Source organism: Pteropus medius, unplaced genomic scaffold (genome assembly GCF_902729225.1).
Source record: "Pteropus medius unplaced genomic scaffold, Ma_sr-lr_union100, whole genome shotgun sequence".
In the NCBI taxonomy this organism is placed as follows: Eukaryota; Metazoa; Chordata; class Mammalia; order Chiroptera; family Pteropodidae; genus Pteropus; species Pteropus medius.
Window position 1 is genome coordinate 17,929,619 of NW_024354875.1, and position 11,580 is coordinate 17,941,198.

The 11,580-nt window shown below is 30.7% G+C and overlaps 1 protein-coding gene across 4 annotated transcripts in view; it reads right to left on the reverse strand.

Annotated features, from left to right (window-relative positions):
- Window positions 1–9,951, reverse strand: part of PRPF40A (pre-mRNA processing factor 40A) — a 31,303-nt gene extending 21,352 nt beyond the window's left edge. For 2 of the 4 annotated variants that reach the window (XM_039855897.1, XM_039855894.1), the window contains exon 1: window positions 9,897–9,951. The gene's annotated coding sequence lies outside the window, so the exon portion shown is untranslated. Of the gene's footprint in view, window positions 1–804; window positions 824–9,896 lie in introns of those variants that run through there. The other 2 variants (XM_039855895.1, XM_039855896.1) reach the window with 2 other exon arrangements.
- Between the last annotated feature and the right edge of the window lie 1,629 nt (window positions 9,952–11,580).

Sequence of the window (11,580 nt, forward strand, 5' to 3'; positions counted from 1 at the left end):
TAGAATTAATTCATCATTTAGAATTAATTTTCAGTTACCTCCCTACTTGTACTAATTAGAATTAGAATTAGTACAAGTAGGGAGGTAACTGAAAATTAGATTTTAAAAGTTCTCAAAAGCAGCATGGATCAATTCAGGTTTTAGGATTTTTCTCTACAAAGTCTCAGAATTGTAAGGCTATAACTGTTGTCCTAAGAACAGTAACTTTGTAACTTAAGCATATAAGAATCCTTCAACACCACAAATCTATGCTTTGTGGATAAGAGACATATATGAACTAGATGCTGTAGGTGGACTGATCATGAGCTCAACAACCCCAAACCAAAGAATCTTTACATCAAGTTGGACAAAGTTCTAAATTAACATGCTATAAAGACGTAGCTGTCAAAATTAAAAAGGATGGCTTTTGGATAACGATCAGAATTTAACTATCAACAAGGATAAAATATGAATCTGAACACCTCAATACAAGATAGGTGAGAAAAAATTTCATGTGAAACTAGTTCGATATAGAATATAAATCCACGCTTGGTGTCCAAAAGTACTAAGAACCTACAAAAAGTTCCTGATAAAACCTGAGGTATCAAGAGACATTAAGCCTCAAATAAAGGTTTGTTAAGAGTTTTATAAGGTTACTATACATACACTTGTGCACATAAACACAAACATTAATAAAGAGGATGGGAGGAAACTGAGAGGTGACAGATATCTATGGTCTTGATAAGATTCACAGGTATATATTCAGTTCCCAAATCATCTAGTTGTAAACATTAATATGTACAGCTTTTAACATGTAAATCATACCTTAATAAAGTGGTTTTAAAAAAGAAGATTTACAAGAAACCATGAATGAATGAATGATTTGATCAAAGGCACTAAATCTAGTTTTGGCAGATTTTTCAGATGGCAACAAACTAAAGTATGCTTGAAAGAGGGTTATATAGACGATCTTCACCACACTTCTTCAAATCTAAGGCAAACATTACTGTACATACTTCTAAGAAAGAAAAAGCAAAAGCATTGTCAAACTATCACATGCTTTTTACCACTCAGATTTTATATTCAACTTTTTTGAAAGGATTTATTCTTAAACACTGGTTTTTATCACTTATTACTTTTGCAAATACAAAGAGGGAAATAAATAAAAAAGTTAAGCTATTCCTTAAACTTTACGGTGAGACTGCTTTTTGTATCAGAGTTGCTGATATTCATTATATTTCACATAATATCATCTTGTGTAGCATCAAGAATACTGGTAGTGCAGCATTTCTTTAAAAAGAAAACAAAATAACTAAAATCTACTGGTACTGGTTCTTAATTTTCTTCTGTACTTATTTAAAGCTGACCTCCCTTTCTTTCTTATCAACTTTATTAAATAGAGCAGAACTGCTTTTGATTTCTGAGCTGGGAATGTGGTTAAATACACATGATTCATTGTTTTTCCTACTCTCTCACCATAATAATCATGTATACTAGCCTTAACTGCTGCCTGGAGAACAGAGATCATTAGACACCATGAACTATAGAATGCATCCCAATTTCAGAGGTGTTAAATGGGAAAAATAAACATGCTACTTGAAAACTAGCTAATTTAAAGAATATTTGCAAAATGTGAGAATGGAAAACAAGACAATTTAAGAAGACAAATTGATATGATTTTTAACAAAGGTAGATGAGGTAAGATAATTATTTTCTATAACTTTTGAGGTGAGAACTTGAGTTACTGTGAAGAAGTTATAAGAAGCCATTACAACTGAAAGAAGTTGATAAAGTTTGAGCTGTATGTTAATATAATAACTGGCCATTCCTAGAGATCTGTTGTCATCTGATGATTTCTTACAGAATGGACTTGTGAATGATGTGGGAGGACAGTTAGATAGTTCCAAAGATGTATTAAGTTCTTTAACTTGTTCTAGCACCATGTACAAGATATAACTACAATCTCTTGGAGCAAATATTAAATAACTGCTGGAAAATACTTAGCTTGCTGTTATCAACTATTTCAACATCTTATCAAAAAGTGACACGATTAGAGAACATTTACAAAAGCTTTAACTGTAGGGATATGCTCTGTTCTATAAATTAAATGTTGTTAAGATAAAGATGTGCGTATTTCATGGTTCGTAAGAAATGAATTCAGTAGCATCTCAGATTGCACCATCTAAAAAGATATTTAAACTTCCCAAGTCACATCTGCTAAAGGGCATCAAGGAAAGTAGTAGTTCACCAGAAATAAACTTATGTGATGATAGGATGAAAGAAAGGGATAATGTACACTTGACCAAACAATGGAGAACAAGAGGGGAAGTATAGAAACCAGTAAAACTAGTAAGCAATTTAGTATTCACTATCTATTACTTTGAGTCTTACAACTATACCACAAAATAGGTAAATTGGGACCAGCAGTCACAATTTACAAATAAGAAAAATAAGGCTGAGAAGGATTAATAACTTGCTCAGAATGATTCAGGAAATAAATTATAAAACTAGAACAATTCAGTCATATCTATCTCAAAGACCACATTTTATCCCCAACAAAATATTGTTTCAAGCTCGCTGCATTCAGTCAAATTATCAATAAGATAAATTCCTCATCAACTACTGCATATTAAGCCCTGTGCTAACTGCTTTGCATCGATGATCAGTTAATTCTTTTAATAACCATATGAGGTTAAGTACTATTTATTATCACTACTTTATAAAAAATGTAGCACAAGAAAGTGAGGTAACATGCCCAAGATAACAGGTAATGAGTTCATTACAATACTGCCTCAGACCAAACTAAAGTCTTATTAAGGAGCAAAACTCCAACTCTCTGTATCAATAGAAGCAATCATTTAATAATATAAATTCTGTACTAATGTCTTAACTAATATGCAAAATTCACTTATAGAGTCAATTTTGAATAAAAATGATCTACCTGATAAATGTTATACTCCTTTTCCTTAAAATTATCTAACCTGCAACTTAAAAGTAAAATTATAATTTATTTTGCTTTTGGAAAAAATTAATAATATTTTAAAAGAAAAATCTAAAAACAAATATATCTGAATGTTGAATATAAGATGAAGAGTGGCATAAAACATTAATAGGTATATCAACAACTGGAAAAGTTAACTTCATAGGAAATCTGAGTAGTTATTAAGTTCTGATAGCTATATTAACATAGCCTATTCATAAAATTTACTTTCTAGCAAAATTGCTATTTTGTTTTTTAAATACAAGACCTCTCCAGAACAATAAGCAAATGCTGCCTATCAAAGACTTAGACTGCCCTTCCAGAATTGGAGAAAACCTAACAAAGACTTAGATGTATATTCTCCAAATTATTTCATTACTGACATAGTTACTGTACTAATAAAAAGTTGTTGACATGAACGACAGTTCTGGGGAATCAATCAAAAGTTAACATTTTTACAAATGATTAACTGAGAGTCTATATTTGCAAAATAAGGCATTAAAAATTATCCTTAATATAGAAAAATCCACTATATCACTAACAATAGACAATCTAATGGAAAAATAAGCATGGCCATTAATAGAACTCAGTACAGATAATATAATTAGATATTCAACTTCATTAGTAAATCAAGGAAGCACATTAAAATGGAACATTTTGCTCATCAAATAACAATTACAGACTACTATATACAATGCTAAAAGTGTGTAAAGAGTAGTCTCATGCTACTATTGGACATGAAATTATTTCTCTGAAGGACAACTTAGTAGTTCTTATCAAAATTAAAAATGCAAACATCTCTTGACCCTGAAATTTAACTCCACAAATTTATATAGCTGCAAAGATGTACAAGGACGTTGTCAATAAGACTACTTATAATGGTGAAAAGAGATAATATCCAGCCATAGGAAAACAGTTCAATTATGGTCCATTCATAAGACAGATGTATCTTACGCAGATCTACAGCCAATTTCAAAATATAGAGGAAATGATTTCCTCCCAAACTACTTTATGAAAATTCGACCCTGAAGAAACACATCACACTTGAATCCTGCAATGTATACACTTTGATCAAGTAGAATTAATTGTAGAAGTGCAGGGGTGGTTCAATACTGGGAAATCTATAAAAGAAATTATTTCTATTAACAAACTGAAAAAAGAAAATACTACATGATCACACTAATAGACTAGGTATGATCAAATCACGTCTTGAAAAGTGTGATAGTTCACAAGTACTCAAAAAATAAAAACAAAAAATTCTCAAAAAAATATAAATGATAAGAGTAATTTACCAAAAACCAATAAAATCATTCTAAAGCCAATTTCATTAAAACTATGACCAAAACATGAGTCTGCAATGACTATAATTCAACAAATTCAGCATACCAGTAAAATGAAATGACTGGTATAAATGTTGAGAGAGAAATTCTCTTGCCTTTACTACTAGACTCAAATGAAATCTATAAAATTAAAAAAAGAAAAAAAAAAGATTCTAATTATCCAGGGAATCCGGTAGCATAGCTGGTTGTAAGATAAATATACAAAAATATTTAAGTTGACAATAACTAGCTAGCAATAAAAATGGAAAAATTCTAGTCATGATATAACAAGTTTTTACAAGGCAAAAATAAATAAAACTAGCTATGACAGCTGTTTGTCTCACCTACATAGAATTTAAAGCAAAAACCATAATAGAAAAAGTGGGATTAAATACTGATAAATTGGTCCTGAAATAGCAGATAAATGAAGCTTTAAAAACTGCAAAGAATCAATATAGACAAAGCACGATCCATGAAATAACTGACAGGCTAAACTTCAGTAAAATTAAACTTATCCTCTGCCAAAGCAAGAGTCAAGAAAATGAGAAGACAAGCCCCAAACTGGGAGCAAAAGGCACACTGATAAAGGACTATTATGCAATATATACAAAGAACTCTTTAAACATTGAGAAAATGAAAAAGTCAATTAAAACATGGGCAGAAGATCTGAACAGACACTTAACCAAAAGGGAATACAGATGGCAAATCAGCATATGATAAAATGCTCAACATCATACATTACAGATGATGTAACGCAGAGGACTTATAAGGCACTGAAACTATTCTGTATGATACTACCGTGATGGATATATGTTATACATTTGCCAAAACTCCCAGAATGCAAACCACCAAGAATGAACCCTAATGTGAACTGGACTTTGCGTGATAATGTCTCAATGTATGTTCATTGATTGCAACAAATGTACCACTGTTGTAGAACATGTTGATAGTAGGGGAGAGGGAGCATCCGGGAAGAACTCTATACTTAGTACCCAATTTTGCTATAAAACTAAAATGGCTCTAAAAAAAGTCTATTGAAAAAAAATCCCACATCTGGAAACCAAGAAAAACACATCACCTGATAATCTTAAAAAGTCAAATGAAGGGAATGAAAACAAGATATTGAGAAGTGAATGACAATGAAAACCTTGTAAGTCAAAACTTAACAGTTAAATCAGCACCAAAAAACAGGGATTTCTGAAAGCCAGTGAGCTAAGCACTGAGGAAGCTAGAAAAAGCAAAAGTAACCAAGAACTAAATAAAGACAGCATAAATAAATTTATGCAGTTACCCACCCACCAAAGAAAAAACAAAATAAGGAAGATGATAGCTACTGTGATTTGTAACAATATGCTAAATGATTATTAAACCTCAATGAAATAGAAAAATATCTGGGAAAAACACAAAATATTAGATGAAATTTAAAACTGGAATAGCTCAATGACCATTAAAGATATTGAAATTTCTATTCTCAAAAAGCATTAGGTGCAGTCGACTTTTAGTTATGCTCTATCAAGCTGTTAAGAAGCTACTAGTCATTTATACAAATTGTTTTAGGGACCAGAAAGAGGGGTTACCAACTTGAGACACAAGAAACATAAATATTAGCAAACTCAATTCAGAAGAAATTAAACACAGATGTGTGCACATATACACACCCTAAAAACACATAATAACTAGGGTTCATCTTAGTAATGCAATGATGGGTTAATGTCAGAAAATTTATCTGTGTACTTTCACATTAACAGACTAGAGAAGACATATCATGGTAATCTTAATATAGAAAAAAGAATTGGAGAACAATAAAAAATAGGTATTGAACTCTACAAATAATCCAGAAATAGAATTTAATTCAGATTATATAACAAAATGCTACAGTAAACACCATATTTAACAAAAATTTTATATGTATTTCCTTTGAGAGAGGAAATAAGACAAAGATGCCACCTTATCACTGCTACTGCTAACCACAATACTAGAAGTTTTGGCTGACACAATAAAAGTGGAAACAGATGTGAGGATTAGCAGAGAAGAACCAAAACTGTCATTTGAGGATGACAGTATAATATAGATAGTATAATAAAACCCACTAAGCAAACCTGATAAACACATATAAAAGTGATAATTATAAAACTTAAAAGATTCAAAATAGCACCAAATCTTTTATCTGTAAACTAAGAGAATGAAGGCTATATAAGCCTTTAAGGAAAAAAATTTATATAAAAGATGGTGCAGGAAAACACACAGACCAATAAAAACATTCAGGTCATTTTTTTAAAAGAGAAAAACAGGTAAGCCACAAAACAAGAAAATTGTACAATGCCATTCATAGAAAAAAATGTCTTATATATTTATATATAGAAAACCCTGAAGACTACAAGAAAAGTTAAAATAAACAAGTTCATAATACTGCAAGATACAAAATCAGCATTTCTATACACTAATAATGAACTACCAGAGAAGTTAAGAAAACAATGTCATTTATAATTTTGGCAAAAAAAAAGAAAATATTTAGGAATAAATTTAACCTGGAGGTGAGATATATACTAAAAACTATAAAATGCTGACGAAAGAAACTGGAGACAATACAAATAAGGAAAAATATCATGCTCGCAGATTGAAAGAATATTGTTAAAAAGTCCATACTAAACAAAGCGATCCCTATCAAAGATCCAATGGCATTTTTCACAGAAATATAACACACAATCCTAAACTTTGTAAAGAATCACGAAAGACTCTAAATAGTTAAAGCAATCTTGAGAAAGAAAAGAACAAAGCTAGAGGCATCACGCTCCCTGATTTCAAACTCTATTACAAAGCCATGGTAATCAAAACAGTATGGTATCAGCATAAAAACAGACACATAGAGCAACGAAATAGACTAGAAAGACCAGAAATAAATCCAGGCATACATGGTCAATTAATTTAAAGCAAAGAAGCCATGAAGATACAAATGCAGAAATGACACTATCTTCAATAACGTTGGGGAAAGCCACATTTAAAAGAATGAAATTACACTATCTTAAACCATACACAAAACAATCTTACGCCACACACAAAATTTACCTCAAAATGCATTACAAATTTGAATTTAATACCTGAAACCAAAATTCTAGAAGAAAACATATGCAGTACGCTCCTGGACATAGAACTTGGCAATAATTTTTGGATCTGACTCCAAAGGCAACAAAAGAAAAAATAAGTAAGTAGGACTACATCGAACTAAAAAGCGTTTGCACAGTAAAGGAAATCATCAACAGATGAAAAGGCAGCTTACTGAATGGGAAATCTTTGTAAATCATATATCTGATAAGGGATAAATATCCAAAATACATAAAGAATTCATATATTTCAATAACAAAAACAAACAACGAAAAAGTCCAATTTAAAAAGATGGGCAGAGGATTTTAATAGACATTTTTTCAGATAAGACATAAAGATGGCCAAAAGGCACATAAAAAGATGCTTGACATCATTAATCATCAGGGAAATGCAAATCAAAACGACATGGCTTTTATCAGAAAGAGAAGAAATACTAAGTGCTGGAAAGTATGTAGAGAAAAGGAAACCTTGTGTGGCACTTAGGGGGAAAATTGATGTGGCCATTACAGAAAACAGCATGGAGGTTCCTCATGGAACTACCACATGATCCGACAGTTCCACTTCTGGGTAGTTATTCACAGAAAACAAAAACATTAACTTAAAAAGATATATATGCACCCCTATGTTTGCTGCAGCATTGTTTACAATAGCCAAGATATGGAGATAACTTAAGTGTCCATCAATAAATGAATGGACAAAGGCATAGTGTATATATACAATGTACTGAGTATTATTCAGTCATAAAAAAGAATGAAACCTTGCCATTTGTGAAAACATGGATAGACTTTGACAGTATTATGGTAAGTAAAATAAGTCAAAGAAAGGCAAATACCATGGCTTCATTTAACAAACAAAAATGCTCTAGATACAGAGAACAGATTAGTGGTTGCCAGAGGGGAGTAGTGGGTACTGAGAGAAATGGGTGAAGGGGGTCAAAAGGTACAAACTTTCAGCTATAAAATAAATTATGGGGATATAATGTACAGCAGGACTATAGTTAATACTGTACTGCATATTTCAAAGTTGAGAGAGTATATCTTAAAAGTCTTCATCACAATAAAAAAAATTTGTAACTTGTATGGTAATGGATGTTAACTAAAATTTACTGTGATCATTTCACAATACATACAAATACTTAATCATGGTGGATACCTGAAACTAACATGTTGTATTATAGCTCAAAGAAAATGATAAAATGCAATAAAGATGAAAACTTGAAGAAAAAAAAAAACAAAAAAAAGCTGCACAAAAATTTTCATAAGTTTTTCCCAATACATGTCTTAGGACACATATCCAAGTGAGCATCTCCTGAAGAAGGTGAATGGGAGTGAAGAGAGAAATAAAGGAAAAAAATATGATGGATCCTCCATGGATCAATGACAATGATCATAATCTGATGAACACAAGTAACTCAAATTTGTGTACCTGAAATTTAATAAGAAAGAACAGAACAGCAGCAAGTTGTCAAACAAATATATAGTATTTTTGGATGGGGAAGTTTAATAGAAAAGTATGAAAATGTTGACTCTCTTAAAATGAAAATGAAATATATATAATCTCAGATAAAAACACCATTTTGTCTTCTGAATATGTCCTGGATGCATATTTATAGATTTCTTTGGGAGAGGGTTAGGGAAATTCATATGCTAATATCTGAAAATAGCTAAGGAAAAATGAAAAGAAACCATGAGGACTTGCCTTATTAAATATTAAAGCTACTTCAATCAGAAAAAGTATAATACTGGATTAGAAATAGACAAATGCAAGAAGAAAGTGAAAAAGCCCAGAAATAGATGACAAAATATGTGAGAATTTAATATATAACAGAAGAGGTATTTCAATTAACTGAGGGAAAAAAGATTTGATAGACAGCTGACACAATCAAAATGTTAATGGTGGTGGTTTCCTTATGATGGGAAAATTTAGGATGAAATTCCCTCTCTTCTTTTTAACTTATGTCTGCTTCATTTTTGTCCCGGTGAACCTGCATTATTTAAATAAGCAAGAAAAACATGAAACAATCAGTAGTCAAAAATAAAAACAGGCACTTACAATGGAATAATACCAAATGGATATTTTCTAACCATTCAACTTTTATAGCAAAAGATACAAGAAAGTTTAAAATATTCATATACAGTTTATAATTAAGTCTTTTCCCTCAAATTAAAAATATTACCATATTTCCAATAAATTCCCAGCTTTCTCTATTTCCTCAATAATAATATGGGGATAAGTTACTTCTCAGGACTGTTGTTTTGACTAAATGGGATTATACATATAAACTCTTTTTTCCATTGATTGGAATTCAAAGCTTTGTAAAAACTGATATACATATTTGATTCCCACTTCTCTCACTAAGATCCATTAAAATGAAATTTTAAAATAAATTATTCAAACAATTTTTCAATGTTTGCCATGAGAAAAAGAAAAGAGTTCAACTTAATAGATAATATTTAACAGAAATAAGGATCAATATAGTAGGCTAAAGAAGTATAATGTATTCCAGAGGTACTTACTGCACCAGATGTTGTACCTAAAAAAGAAAAAAAAAAAGAGAGAAACAATATTTACAAGGTGATGACATGTTCTCCTTAACAGTTTAAAAATACTACTATTTCTTCCACTTCATCCCATCACAATAAATATCCTAACTGTCCATATGATCTATGCGCTTGTTCTCTCCCCCATAAAATAAACATCTGGAGTGCAACTCATTTTCAGAATTAAGTAGCACTGTGAACTTTCAATATGCAATCTCACTTGGATCTGGTTTAAGAAGTATTCCCATATTTTCCTTTTGTTTCTCTTCTTGCTATTTACAGGTGTCTATCATGACTAATTCCTCTTGTTCTGCTAGAATACCGAAGTAAAAAAAAGCCTTGAATCTTTGATCCTATGCTTTAGGTTTCTGGAAACTTCAACTAGGATCCAGATTTGTGCTGTACAATATAGTATTCATTAGCTACCACACTTTCTTGTTTAAATTAAATTTAAATTGAGATTAAACAAAATTTTAAAATTCCATTCCTCCTTTGCACTAGCCAGATTTCAAGTACTCAGTAATTACATGTGACTAATTACTGTATTTGACAGTGCAGATTACAGAACATTTCCATCACTCCATAATATTCTATTAGAAGGTATTCCATAATATTCTATTAAACTACTACCATAATGCCCTTAAGATATAAGGAGAAATACATATTAGTTACGAAATTCACATAAATAATTTTTAACACTAGAAAGTAATAACAAAAACACATGTAAAGAAAAGAAAACAAGGACATGTAAAAAGAAAACAAAAAAATATATAAATATTGAGAGTAATCACAAGCAGCTACTATGGACATCAACGATAGAACTAAAGTATTTTAAAAAGTAATTAAAAAGAAATATTAAGGATGTTTTCCAGGTTTATTTAGGGTAACAGTAATCAGCTCCAGATATATATAAAGAGGCTAAAATATTATACCAGGTTATTTAAAAACATCATTTCAGCTTAAATAAATAATACTTGTGAAATATCTTAAAAAGATGTTTAAATTATGTCCACTATAAGCTTGCAAGAAAGCAGATAGGGCATTTTAAACACGTTTTAATCCATCATGTTTAAAACAAAAAATGTTTCAGCATAATCACAGGATAAAGTTTAGCATCTGGAATACTAATTTGTGTGGGACATTATTTACTCATGAATAAATAAGGCATCAATTATTATAATAGTCACACTTGTGAAAACAAACACTTATTGGTAATTGGCTGAAGAAAGAATTATCACATGACTTACAAACTCCAATGACTACCAGGATCAAAGAGGTTACAGAAAAGACTGAGTAGTTGTCCAGAAGGACAAGAATAATGCTCCCTATCTAAAATATGGAGGTGCTACCCAATTCCATGTTTGTTGAGTACAAATACGACTCAGAGGTTTTCATTCGAATATTCTCTGAGTACCTACTGTGTTAACAAGGACCACTGTAAACAATGAATATTCAGATCATCCAAATTTCAAGATAAATTCAATCTTTATGTAAAGTCTACAGATATTAAATGTTAGCAACTAATTATAAAATTTAAAAACACTGTGTAGGCCAAAGTATATCTATAGACCAAATGTGGTCCCAGAACGACAAATCTAAACAATGATAATTTCTTATGGATACAATTATCAATACTATCCCTATTTCTCATTATTTATTA